Source organism: Lissotriton vulgaris, chromosome 2_1, assembly GCF_964263255.1.
Source record: "Lissotriton vulgaris chromosome 2_1, aLisVul1.2, whole genome shotgun sequence".
NCBI classification, from domain to species: Eukaryota; Metazoa; Chordata; class Amphibia; order Caudata; family Salamandridae; genus Lissotriton; species Lissotriton vulgaris.
In genome coordinates this window covers 930399252-930413814 of record NC_141687.1, presented here as the reverse complement: position 1 = coordinate 930413814, position 14563 = coordinate 930399252, and the positions used below count along the sequence as shown (strand labels likewise).

Sequence of the window (14563 nt, the reverse complement as noted above, 5' to 3'; positions counted from 1 at the left end):
GACAAAGTCACCCCTTCACACTTCATGACCACTTAAGTCCACACATTCAAATGTACCCATGTGACTCAGAAGACAAGCCATCACAAGATGACCGTACATTAAGACTGCTGTTCACCCATCAAGAAAGATCACATAGACATGATGGCCAGCCTGCCTGTAATCCTGTGGATAGAATTCCCCTCTGTGCTGGAAGTGCACCCTAACATGACATGTGTACAATTTAGCTAACCTGACCATAGAATGATTAGGATAACAGTAGATCATCACAAACACCCATCATTGCACCCTCAAGACCCATAATGAAGTAGAACTAAAGCGTCCCTCACCACTGGCAAACCCTTGAAAAGTAAAACAAGCAATTGGCACTGTCAAAGTGGCATACAGAGCATGTGTCACCTGAAACCATGCCCATACAGAAAATATTTTATTAAACAAGGACACTGACAAAGCAGACGACAGGAAGGACTGTCTTTATTACATATTACCCAGATAGGCTTTAAAAGTAGACAACAGCAAGGCCAATGGCCACTCCATAGCTCAAATTAGGCACATGTGTGCATGAGAACCTACACAGGGAATGAGTAAAAACAGTAATAAACAGCACGGATAGTGACCAGTCCATAGTTTAAAGTAGGCACATGTGTGCATGACTTCCTGCACAGGGAACAGGTATCCAAAGTGATGAACAACAAGGCCAGTGGCTAGTACAAAGTGCAAAGTAGGCACTTGAGAAACTGCACAGGGAATGGGCATCCACAGTGATGAACAGCAAAGCCAGTGGCCAGTACAAAGTACAAAGTAGGTACATGAGAACCTGCACAGTGAGTGGGCATCCAAAGTGATGAACAGCAAGGCCAGTGGGCAGTACAAAGAGCGAAGTAGGTACATGAGAACCTGCACAAGGAATGGACATCCGAAGTGATGAACAGCAAGGTCAGTGGCCAGTACAAAGTGCAAAGTGGGTACATCAGACCCTGCACAGGGAATGAGCAAACAGAGTAATAAACAGCAAGGCCAGTGGCTAGTTCATGGCTCAAAGTAGGCACATATGTGCATGAGAACCTGCACAGGGAATGGGCACACACAGTAATAAACAGCAAGGCCAGTGGCCAGTCCATAGCTCAAAGTAGGCACATGTGTGCATGAGAACCTCCACAGGGAATGGGTGACTCCAAACACTGCCATGGAAAGCAACACAGCTAGGGGATAAAAATGAGCAGTCCATGCACTGCTGTGGGAGAGTAGGGGTAGGAGGGGGACTCGGCCTCAGACTTGGCTGTTAGTCAGATTGGGAGGTGGCTGATCGTTGTGAATAGTTGGAGGACTGGACCTGGGAGAGAGAGGACCAGCTGAAGGTAGAGGCATCAGTGTCTTTGGGAGCCGGAGGGCTGCTTGGACTGGGTGGTGTGGTGGCACGGGGAGGAGTAGACTTGCTGCCATGAGACACAGTGTGTAAGTGAGAATGTTGAGGGGCGCAATTCCACTTCTTGGGGACTCGATGGCGACTCTTCCTCTGGGGATCAGCTTGATTGGGCAGTATGCTTGGCCTGGCCTTGCCTTTTTCGCTCCATCCCCTGTTGACCAGGTGAACCCCCTACAGTGCCCTCCTTTCCCAGCTTCACAGGGGTGTGGGTGGGAGTTGAGGTTGTGGGTGAATCTGCCTTGGAGGGCTTCTTCTGCGGACTCTTAGCAGGCACCAGCTTCACAGCAGGCACAGCAACTGTTTGCCTGTCTTTGGGAGACGCTTTTGGGAAACGAGTGTCCTTGGATTGGGCTGATTTTGAGGCATGTGAGCCTGAGGCTTGCTTCCTGGCTTGATGCCCCTGAATGTCAACTGAAGGGCTTTTGCCTTTGTGCTCCTGTGTCACTTTAGTTTGTTTGAGGATGGTGTCTGCGCTCTCGCCCACTTACGCTGCGGCTGTTGTGTGCTTTGTGTGGTGTACCCGGAGCCTGTGGGTTGTGGTGTGTGTCACTATCATAAGTTGAAACCACTGACAGGGGGCTTGCCAAAAGGACCATAGCTGGACCCTGAGCCTGTGACAGCTGAATGGCTGCTGTCACGGTAGAGGACAAAGACTGGACAGTCCTTTGTAGCCCACCCACATCTGAATGAATGTCCTCCATGAAGGCAACTACCTGTGCCAACTTCTTGTCATGGTCTTGGAAGGCATTCAGGAGAGATGTCTGACCCACACACAGCTGGTGCAAAAGGTCAACCACCTCAACACTGGGGGCAGCAGGGGAGGCAGGGGCAGCGATGCCTGGGGAAGGACACTCTTCCCTTCCTAGTGCCATGGGCATGTGCAGCACTAGTGGAAGTAGCTGGGAGGGTGGGCATTGAATGCTGTGTGGGGGTAGTGGAGGCAGATCTCACACTCCCTGTGCTCGCCAACATTGACATGTCACTATTGGCGTCAAATGATGTAGAGGTTGGTGTTTCCCGGTGGGATTGCTCAAGGACACTCCTTTCCCCTTCCTAGGCGCTGTTCACATCAGTGTCAGTGAGATCATGTGTAGCTGTCGTGCAAGATGCCTCACCATTGGTGTCCATTCCATGACCTTCTGTGCCCTCGGTAGATGCTGCATAAAACATAGACGTAGATTCATTTTAGTGCCATACACATAAACATCATATGCAAGCAAAGCACAAAACAAGATGATGATACCCCCAAGTTGCACAACACACTGTGCAGTAACATTCTGCAACCTAAATTCAAAACTAAAAAGATGGCTGGTAGTATGCACACTTGGCATCATTGACCCATGTGATGTCCACACAGCCAAATAGCTTACCTGTGCTGCCGTGTGACCTGACATACTGATCAGTGTCACTGTGAGCATACCTAGGTCTCTGTGGGTGAAAAAGATGCACTTCCCAACATGTTGTCACAGTCACAAATGGAGTCAACATAAGGGGACAACACGGATACAGACTCCAAATTGAAATTTAGCAATGGCCATGAGCTCCTGCTATCCACCATGTCATGCTTTTGTGCACAAATACAGCTGCACATTGGTGTCAGGTGTGTAGTTCACACAATTTTGAGGTCAGGCACTGCACTTATTGGCAAAAGCACACTCAGATGAGGCACACTGCTGTTCACTGCCATGGGATGTCCCTGACACCCCTAATGCAGCCGATGCCAAAAGGCCACAGCTCAGGATGCAACGGCCATTACATCAATGACATTAAAAAGTATATGTTAGCAAAATGTATGACTGCTGCACCCAACACAGAGGCCACTTAAAAGCCATCACATCACACTAGCAACATCACAGAGCCCACCACTTCATCAGGGTTGGAGTACATGCAGTCACTCACAACCAAAGTCCCCGTCCCAGAATTAGGCCTGAGCGGAATTTGCATAGTCGCATTACGCAAAGTTCAGTGAAGATGTAAAAAATCTCAGCGAGCTACGCAGAATTCCGCGAGCATGCGGAATTGCTTGTCCCTCCCATTTGCGATGCATTTTTCCCATCGGGAACGCTGTTTGGGTGCTCAGGGGGAAATATCTTGTGAACTTGCCATTGCGGTCGCCAATTGGCATGGCCCTCTTGTTTCACTTGTCCCGCCTGTTTGCGATAGGTGTTTCCTGTTCGCAAACACGGAAGACCGAAGGCCCATCTGAATTACGTTTTTGAAATCGCACTCTCGCGGGATCACTGGCCGGCTACCAAAATCTCGTGGCGCACGCGAACGGACAGGAAAACTCATCAGCGAACGCAGGGATCTTGGCAAGTCACTACCGCGTGCACAAACCCACATTTTGAAAGCACAAACAAGGAAAAAATTCTGCTACGCCACGGATCGAAGAATTTTCCGCAATTCCGCATTCTCCACGGAATGGAGAATTGCCAAAATTCTGCAAAGTCCACAAGCGGGCGCTTCAGGTGTTCGTAAAAGGATAATTTTACAAACATCTGAAGTGCCTGTAGGTGAAAGAGACCGCGCATTAAGCGGAAGAACAATAGAGAAAGAGCGCTGCTCTCGCGATTTAAAAGAAAGCATTATAAAATTGGGAAGAAGCTCGTAAAGCCAGACTACACTCTGAGACCCTGAACACAGCTGGCGGTAGAGGCGTGATTTTCACCAGATAACAGACACCCTTTACATATGGATCCAAATTTGGGCATCACAATGGCAGCATATTTAAAAAAAAGATTTTAATCAGCCCGAGCAGCAACACGAAGTACAGGACTTATATACCCTTGAAAAGCAGGGGGCATGCTTTGAGTACAGAGAATCCGGAGGCTGGAAGATATACAGTATTCGCCCATTTGATTAAGACAAATAAAATGTTTTATGTCTTGATAAAGATGGATAAGATTTAATGAAACCATCAAAACGCGTCAACGCAATTGTAATAGCACAATCGGAGAACAGATATGCGAACAGTTAAATACGGATACAAACAACGTATTGATTGACGTGTCTAGTAGTAATATCTGATGTGCACCTGTATATGGCAATAAGAGTGTCTTACATGTTTTTGTTGTCTTGATTATGTTGGTCATATTTAATTTGTGTCAATTGTAGTGGGAAACTGCTTCTGGAATTGTACAAACTGTATGTATTTCGCGTGAGGAAATTTTTCCTCTAGACGGGGAAAAACTTTTTATTATATGTTACAATTATTTTTAACTTGTGTATAATTCAATGCATTTTTTATCAATTTGGTGAAAATAAAAAGTATGGTTTTAATTTGAATTTAGTACTCCTTGTGTTTAAGGAAGGTGAATTAGAGCATATCAGGTTGTTGAAAGAGTGGGTAAAGGGAATAAGTGTTTTTGGCGGTTTAATTACCCTATTTCCCTTGTCCATATCAAGGGGTTCCTCTCTTTTTCTTACGGTGAAGAGTGTCAGGCAGCAGTGTCTGGTTCCAGGATACAGGAGCATTAGTGAACTGCTCACATATGAGACAAACAGGAGATTCAAGAGGCCATATAAGCTTACTTAGTGAATAATGATGACGCCTCTATCCTGGCTTATCTGCTCTGGGACACGTTGAAGGCGGTTAAAAGGGGGCAATTTTTAGCCATATCAGCCAGACTGAACAAAGATAGGAGAGATAAAAGAGACCTCCTAGAAACATAGATTAAGGAACTAGAAGATGCTGCATAGTCACACAGTATTGATCCAAACTAGATGCCAGCTTACTAATGCGTGAAAGCTTCTGAAATCCCTGGACTATGACCAGGCGGAGTATGCCCTGTTTTTCACTAAATAGCGCTACTATGAAGGGAGGAATAATGCTGGGAAACTACTGGCACATCAGCTTCAAGCCCAGATAAACGCTGCCACATTGCAGAGATCAAAAGCTCTCAGGCTGATATCCTTTAAACGGACAGTGCCATTGCTGCTGATTTCACTGAATTTTGCACCACTCTCTATCTCTAATCTATAAGGCGGATTCCCTGGATCCAGTGCCAACTGAGGCATATGTGAATCAGGGCCAGTAGCCTCTTTACTGACCTCGGAGGCAAGGAACCTAGACGTGGGCATCCATCCAGAGGAAGTCCTCCGAGATATAAAAGGGCTTGCCTCAGGCAAAACACCTGGGGAAGATGGCTTTTCATCTGACTTCTACAAAGTCTTCGACCTTAACCTTACTCCACTACTTACCTGTCTTTTGAATTTGTTTAGCCAAACTGGGCTCCTGGCCCCGACCACGCACATGGCAGTGGTGGAAGTGATAGCCAAGCCCCGTAGAGGCCTATTAAATTGTTTCTCATACCACCCTATATCCCTCCTAAACGTTGATCTGAAAATATTCACTATCATCCTGGCTGCTAACCTGGCCCCGTACATGCAAGGTCTGGTAGACCCAGACCAGTCTGGCTTCATGCTGCAACGCAATTGCGGCAACGGGACACACCAGATGTGCTTTTAGATAAGATCCAACACACTCAACTACCCGCCCTGCTCCTGTTAGTGCACACAGAGAAGGCTTTTGACAGAGTCCACTGGCCATATCTGCAACTGGTACTGGCTACATTTAGCCTTAGAGAATGGTTCTTGAGGTGGGGGGACCATATATACAGCAGTCCAGAAGCACGCATTAGGTTGAACGGAATTGCCTCCCAACCCTTTAAGATCACGAGGGGTACCCAAAATGGATGTTCATTATCATCGTTATTATTTGTTCTCTGTATGGAGCCCTTTGTGGAAAGCATTTGCAAACACCACACAATAGCGGGAATCTGGATTGGAGATAGGGAGCACAAAATCTTGCTCTATGCGGATAACATGATGCTCATCCTTTTGCAGCCATTTGCCTCTTTAACTCTGCTCCTACAGGAGGTGGAAAAATTTAGCGAAGTGTCTGCCTTTAGAATTTACTTCCATAAGACGCAAGCTCTCAGCTTAACTCTCCCCAAAGCCGACCAAGCACAGCTGGTGGCAAAGTTTCCATTTCTATGGGCTTTGGAAAGCATCTCTTATCTAAGACTACAGATATTCCCTATTGTTAAAAAGACGGTCAGGTGAACTATGCAACCCTTTTTTCTGCAACTCAGGGGGAACTTCCGACCTGGAAAGGACGTAGGATATCATGGCAGGGTAGATTACCTGCCATTAAAATGACTCTATTGCCTCTCATCTTATATGTGATGCAGACCGTCCCCCTGCATCCTCCGCCACTGATGCTAACCAAACAGCAACTTTCGCACAATTTTGGGCGGAAGGTACCTCAACTACCCAAACAGCACCGCCCGATCCAGTCCTGGGACTACCCTCAACGCATGGGACAAGATGCAGGAGCTCTATGGGCTCTCAACCCTCACATTACCACTGACTCCCTTCATAGGATACCCGGAGTCCCCCCAGCTAGAGACAGGAATAACTACATAAAATGGCAAGAGGCTAATTGCAAGAGAATAGGCAATCTCTTTGATGAGAAGGAAGTAATGGAATTCTCCCAACTCGTCTCTGACTTTGGAATTCCAAGGGATACACACTGGCGGTATCTTGCCACTGACACTGCGTTACTCAAGCACATATGCTACCTCATGACGGCCACCCACTAACCAAGTTTGAAAAATGGTACATAACCTGCAGCTCCGACAAGTACCTGCTCTAAAATATTTAATCCTTTCTGCTTACACTTAAACTTTCATCCACTTACACTGTGTCAAATGATATATGATACAAATCCTTCTTCTTTTCTTAGATTTTCTAATTATTCAAGCAAATGAAGGATTTATTCCCTATTTATACTTTTTGACTACTACTGATTATTAGTCTGCCATTTAATCAACAATTCTGGCATATGTATGTACAATATCAATTGGGTTTAAGATTTCTCGATTCCCATTCCAAGATGGCAACCGCCTTATGTGTACGGAATACAAATCAAGCGATCGTCGTACAATTTCCGTTTTCCGTAAGACTCTAACCCTTATAACACACTTATTGTAGAATTCTCGGTGTGTATTGAAAAATGGGCTTCGAATTATTTTGGAAAAGATATGGTATACAATACCGGTTTTCTTGATAAAGATACGGTATATAACACCGGTTCACTTCCGGGTTAAAGGTATAAAACCCTCCTACCTCAGATCTAACAGTGTTTCCGACGCACTGACGAGGATTCTTTGTTTGCAGCTCGAACACTCTTTTGAAGTAAGTAGAGTCTCCATTGTACCCGTGAAATAAATGCATTTAGTGTGCAACCCGGTTTTTGGCTGTTAACAGTTACAAATTGTTCCCTGTTTGTTTAGCGAATGGTGAAATACTGTTGCCCGCTTTTGCTAACTATGGTTTGCGAGTCTCCAGCTGCCTTTCGATTATTGTAATAGACTACCATGAAATAATCATGCTGCATAAGACCTCGTGTTTCAGATCGACACTTGAATAATCCTATACCGTCTACGGCTCAAGTAATCTCGCGCCCAGCCACCCCCCCTTTTTGTAAAAAAATGAGCGATGTCAGTTCCTTTACCAATCTTTCAAGACTGGCGTGTAAATTATTTCCCAGCCACATTTAAAATAAATGAGCATGCTACTTAGCTTAGTGCTTCGTCATTTTCTGTCATTCACTGACTAGACATACATTTGTATTTTTTACAGAGTATCGGAATGTCATCCACCTGACTACTTAATAAATTTGAACCCAGCTTACTTTTGTGGTTTAATCTCCACAAATCCCTGGTATGTATCTAGCCAATCAACCAAACCGCTACACGTTTGTCTACTCACTCGCATTTAACAGGTTATTCGATCCCTTGTTTTTTAGTTTGTGCCCCGTGGTTGACTACTTGCTCCACGTCATTGCTGTTCCCGTGTTCGTTTGGCATTCATATGGAAATTCAAGGTGACAAACTGACCTTATTGATGGGTGTTTTACTAAATGCACAAACTGAACTAATAGAAAATTCACGGATGTCTATGATTAGAAATGTCTTTTCTCTCCCTTTTTTAAAAAAATGGACATAAATTGTGTTCAGATTAGATCTTTTTTTTAAATGAACATTGGTTGATAAAACTAGTCAATGCTTTTTAACATGAAAATCGATTATGTTGTAAAAATTGCTATCTTCTTCAGCAAGAAAATCATATATATAAATTGTGATTCTCTTTATTCTAATGAATTGTTTTGAAATGTATCATGAGAATATGTTGATATTCATTGAGTCATATTGACCTATTTTATTTTCTAAAAAAATTTCTCACAGGGATTACTAGGAAGGAGTAATCTCCTGTGTTAATAATTTATTTGTTGGATCCATAGAGGTTGTATGTTTAGAAATGTATTTTAATAATCGAGTTTGTAACATTATATTCATTATTTTATTTAGGGACTTTTCTTCTGCATAGAAAAACATCGTCCTGATGATGGTCTATTAGACGTCTGCCCTTTAGACCGAAACTTCGACATTCCATCATCTCCTTCACAGTTGCTTTGTCACCAATTCACAACCATTTTTTATTAATTAATTTAGGTTGTGTTATTTATCATTTGGAGTTGATGATTTCAGTTGTGAACTGTAGAGAAAATATCATCCATCTCTGTTCATGACCTTTTGCTCTAATTAATTTGTCTGTATTTATCTCCCCTCTTTTGTTGCAGTAAAAATATTTTTTCAAATACAATTTTTTGCTCTATGTGTTCCTTTCCTTCCAGTAATACATTTACCATGTTGATATAAGACGGTCATCCTGTGGATACTCCTGAGTGTGTTGCATATGTACAACTCATTGTTTAAATTTAACCTTCCTCAAACAAGTCCCTTGTAGCACATTCTGACCTTAACTACACTTAAACATAGCACTAAGTCCCCAGCGCAGCATCAATGGGAGACCGATCTAGAACACAAATTCTCCATCTAAGAGTAGCATGACATCATCCACAGGGCTGGAGCTTCCTCCTGTAGCACTACTTGGAAAAAAATGTTCCTCAAAATAGCGCATTATTGGTATTACAACCCGGTGAGAGTAGCACAGTAGAAGCCTGGATGGGACAACCTTTATTGACCCTGTTGTGGACAGATAGGTACTCTTGCACATGTGTTATGGCACTACCCTAAGATACAAACCTTCTGGGACTCAAAACTGCTGGATATCTACACCAGTTTTCACACAGATATCCCCAGATTCCCTAGCTACACTATAATAAACCCATTGACCAATCCCCTCACGTCATGACGAGGAAAAGCGTTCAATCCTAGCGCTGGGCGCTGCAAAACAAGTGTTGCTTTCTAAGTGGGGAAGGGATGGGATTCCAAATAGACTAGAGTGGCTACAAAGACTGTGGGAGGTGGTAGGCATGGCGAAAATCATGGCATGCCTCGTACGCAAACTTCCCTGCTTTAACACACCCTGTGGCACTACCATAGAATTTTTATCCAGGGAATTAACAGAACTCACCTGTCCGAAATATCTTTGGGTCCTTCGACTCACCAAATTAAACTCTACCACGGAGGACCATACCCAAAAACAAAATATGATTCCCCTAGGAGCACATAACCCCTACAACAGAACTAAAGACTACCCACTCTCTATCCTTTCTTAGTTCTACTTTCTTTCACATTATCTTTAAATAATTAACAACAACATATTGTCTCACCACCGGCCAGTGGATGTAGGTGCCATCTTTTGTTAAGTTCTGCAATCTCAAATAAAAAGATTTAAACCATATATGAATGCAGGTAGTAAGCAAATGTATGTCAGACATAGGCACAATAGAAAACAGCTTCAAATGTTAAATGTTAAATGGAAATACAATGTGTTCAAAGGAATAACAAGCTAATCACTTCTCACAAACATATGAATTTTCGGGTCTCTTATTTAAATACACGCTCCTTAGTCAAACATCAATTGGAGATTTTTACATTACTCTCCACCGACTCACCTGATATCCTGTTTCTGACTGAAACATGGATAACCCCTGACTCTGCCCCTGATATATTGGCTGCACTCCCAACAGATTATTATATACTTCATACTGACCGCTCATCAGGAAAAGCGGGTGAAGGAGTGGCCGCCATTATTCATCGTAAACATGATTGCACATCGATCGATTCTCTCAACTTAGCAGTCGCGAAATTTAGTGATTAAACTCGACTCTGATCACACATCATTGATCTGCGTAGTCGTCTATAGGCCCCCTCAGCCCATGCCCCTCTTCCCCATTGCCCTGAGCGAACAGATAGCTAATCTAGCAATTAAATATTCCAACATTTTGCTGATTGGTGATTTTAACTATTGGTTTGGTGATCAAACAGGTGGTCCCCATTCTCTTGAATTCACCAACCTTTTAACGACTTTTTATTTTACAAAACACATTTCTATGCCAACACATAATAAGGGCCATATATTGGACCAGGTTTGGACGACAAATCCAATCATTTCCGCCTTGAAGGTACTTCCATGTATATGGTCTGACCCTTTTTTGGTGACATTCCATCTTACCTTAGCCATTAGGGCTAAATCCCCCTGGGTCGAGGGTGGGACAGTCAGATGCTGTAAATCCATTGATACACTAGAATTTACGAACTTCTTGGCCAGCTCAATACCTAGCCTGGCTCAGAATGTGGATCTTTCTGACACTCAGATCTCTTGCTGGTTAAAAACAGCAAGCAATCACTTTGACCCTCCCAAAAAAATTAAGATAAACCGAAAGGCAGACGCTCATAAATGGTTCTCTACCGAACTAAAGGAGATGAAATTATTACTCCGCTAGAAGGAGAGGAAATGGAGAGCTCGCTATGACCCAGGAGACAAGCTCCTCTATAAACAAGAGCAGGTGAAATATAATAAAGGTATCAAGGCAGCCAAGGTCGAATATTTATCCTCTAAGATCTTAACGTCTACTAATAAATCGAGAGAGATCTTTTCGATGATGGATGAACTATCCAACCCTGATAGAGTGTTATTCAAACCAATTCCTACGCAAGAATTATGTGATAAGTTGAATACATTCTTCCTTGAAAAGATCGTAGCAATTAAAGCTAGCATTGTATGCTCTCCATCAGCCGAGATTCCGCCTGACTCCTTTAGGAATATCTGTACCATGGACAGTTTCCCTACGATTGATGCTGAATCGTTCATCTCCTTGCTGTCTAAAGTTAAATCTGGATCTCCTCGGGACTGTTGCCTCCCACACATAATGAGGGAAGTCTTCTCCATTATTCCTCAACCTGCCCTATCTCTATTAAACTCATCACTTACTCAAGGTTACATCCCAAAATCATTTAAGGACGCCACAGTGGTTCCTTTGATAATAAAGGTCGGCGCCGACATGTCAGAACCATCTAATTATTGCCCCATCTCCTTGCTTCCATACTTAGCTAAGGTCTTGGAGGCAAATGTCGCAAAATGTATGTCCTCCTTTATAGAACAGTCTTGACACTTGGATTCCCATCAAGCCGGCTTCCGTCCAGGCCATTCAACTGAGGTGGTCATCTTGGCAGTTTTGGACGAGCTCCGTAGGGAGGCTGACACCGGAACCCCTCAAGCTTTGTTTTTTTTAGATCTGTCAGCCGCGTTCGACACGGTGGACCATAAGACCTTGGTGGACCGTGTCGGACGTGCAGGCTTTCAGGGCAAAGCCCTGAGTTGGGTCACCTCCTTTTTGGAAGACCGCACACAGGCTGTTTGCCTGGCTAACTTTACAGCATCGGGGATGAACACCACATGTGGGGGTCCCCAGGGTTCCTCTTTGTCCCCACATCTGTTCAATCTCTATCTGCTCCCCCTGATCAAAGCTTTAAAACAGAGGAAAATAACAATATTTAACTATGCAGATGATCTGCATCTTTCCTTCACCATAGATAATTCCATTGAATCTGTCACCAACTTTCAGGATACTATGGTGTTCATCCGCCATTGGATGGATTATAACCATCTGAAGCTGAACCCCAGAAAGACGGAGGTTCTGCTGATAGGAGATAGTCGTATCTCCTGGGGCCCTCACTACTGGCCGGCAGAATAAGGTCCCTTCTCCAAACCCTCTGTGGTATTGGGTTCTCCAGGCCTACATATTCCGCAAAACCCGCTATACCATATAACAGACGTTGGCACAGAAACTGGAAATGCAAAAGACAAGTTTATTAGGACCCCATGGGGTGGTGGTACATTCCTACAGCACTCTTCGGTAATGCAAGAAGTATCACACCGAACATCGATGTGAGACCTCTTTTATACAGTTTTACAGTAATAAAAAGAGTAGGCGGAACACATTTACTCAGTTTAGGTACATATAAGGTCATTTTTGGAACACAGCCAACTCATGGGAGGGGTTACAATACCACTGGTCAGTTTGGAGAACATTCCTAAGCGATGACTGTCCACTAGTACAGAGGGTTTAACTGCGCATGTGCAAGCTTGACCAATACTAAAAAATAGCCTGTTGCTGGGCAAGTTTAAGTGGTCAGTGGTACAGAGAAAGGACAAAAGGGCAGGCTGACCACGAGGCAACGCGTTCATATTGAATGGATGCCAGTATACCGAATACCATAGTCAAGTTAAGGGGAAATTCATGTAGCAAAGCTTAACGCTAACCTGATCACCGTCAAATTACGACAGACGACCCTTTTAGCGTTTAGCTGAAGCTACCTCATAGTGGACATAATCAGGGTATTCATCATCGATATCAATGGACATAATATTTGCTACTTCTCTATGAATCATTTGTTCATTCTTGACAATAGCTCGTTTGGATGGGATACAAGCAGAAAGGCACATAGAACATAACATAGGGCCACATTGAATGCAGAGACATAGAGAGAACAATATCCCAATTATTACACATAGGATTGTCAACAACTTCCAACCCCAAGTATTAAGCAATGTCCAAAACCACCGCGAAAGTGTCCAAGTACCATTATCAGGATGTATCTCAGCAGCTATTTTATGCAACGTAGAAATTGCATCATATACAGAGGGTGAATTATCTGGCACGTACACACAGCAACTACTTCCGATAATGCGGCATGCACCCCCACGATCAGCTAATACTACATCTAGAACCATTCGGTTCTGGAGCGTTACAATTCTGGTAATTTGAAGTCCCTCAGTCAAATTCCCTAAAGCAAAAACTATCTCATTAGCAACAGGTTCTACAACACGTGTCAGTCGTCTTATTTTTCGGCTATTTAAAGCAGCCCCAACAAATGCGAAAAGACCTAAATTAAAATCAACTTACTGCTGCAGAGAAGTATCAGTTTGGTCTATTTCATCAAGATCCAATGTTCTCTTCACTCTATTCAGTATAAAATCGTGGTACAGAACAAAGTCATTATGGTACATAGGTGGGGCAATAAACACGGGGGGTAATACAAAGGATATATAACATGTTCCTAACCATCCTATAGGGAGACGGTGATAACCTTTATTTCCACAGATAAAGTAAGCGTTTCGTGAAGCCACAAAAGTGATACCATTTGGAGTGTCAAAGGTGAGAGTAGTGTTACATTCACTTCTTCCTACTGGGATTGTACTTTTATTTCAGACACACAAATCGGCTTTCGTATCAATGACTGTGATGACATGCAGACTGGACATATTTACATTTCGTTGGTTACTGTAAATTCGAGGCGAGGATACATTATCAGGTCGATATTCTTCCCATTCAAATTTAGTTCCTTCAGCTTGTGGGTAACCATCTCGGTCATTAAAGCAGACTTTATTGAGTCAGAAAAGTAATCCACCTTTTGTCGGCCATCGCAAAGTGAATAAAAGAGTATACCAAGCATTACAAGAACCATTGTGAGAGAATGGGAGTGGGATAAGCGGAGTGCCTCCTTTCTTTTGATGTCCAGGCAACATCCCACACACCCAACAGTTTGAAGTGTTCGGCATATTGTGGGTGTGATGCAGAATCTGGATGAAGCTATTATTCAGATAAGTCTGTCTGTGTCGTTCTTCATGATAAGGCAAAGTAAAATGAAAATGTTCAGATGGAATTGGGGTAGTTGGCAATAAATGTTCTCTTGCCGGCACCAGTAGTTCTACCACCCAAGCTATTACTGCTATCACCACAATTGTTATAACAAAAAGTACTGCACCAAGAATTCTCTTATTTCGCATTGTAGAAGATGCCATAGTTCAAAGTTCAAAGTGTCT

At 43.5% G+C, this 14563-nt stretch overlaps 1 long non-coding RNA gene across 1 annotated transcript; it reads left to right on the top strand.

Annotated features, from left to right (window-relative positions):
• Nucleotides 1–7493: 7493 nt before the first annotated feature.
• Nucleotides 7494–9091, top strand: LOC147731426 (uncharacterized). Its single transcript, XR_015308633.1, has 4 exons — nt 7494–7621; nt 8069–8149; nt 8235–8312; nt 8797–9091. It is a non-coding gene; the product is annotated as an uncharacterized LOC147731426 (long non-coding RNA).
• The last annotated feature ends 5472 nt before the right edge of the window (nt 9092–14563 follow it).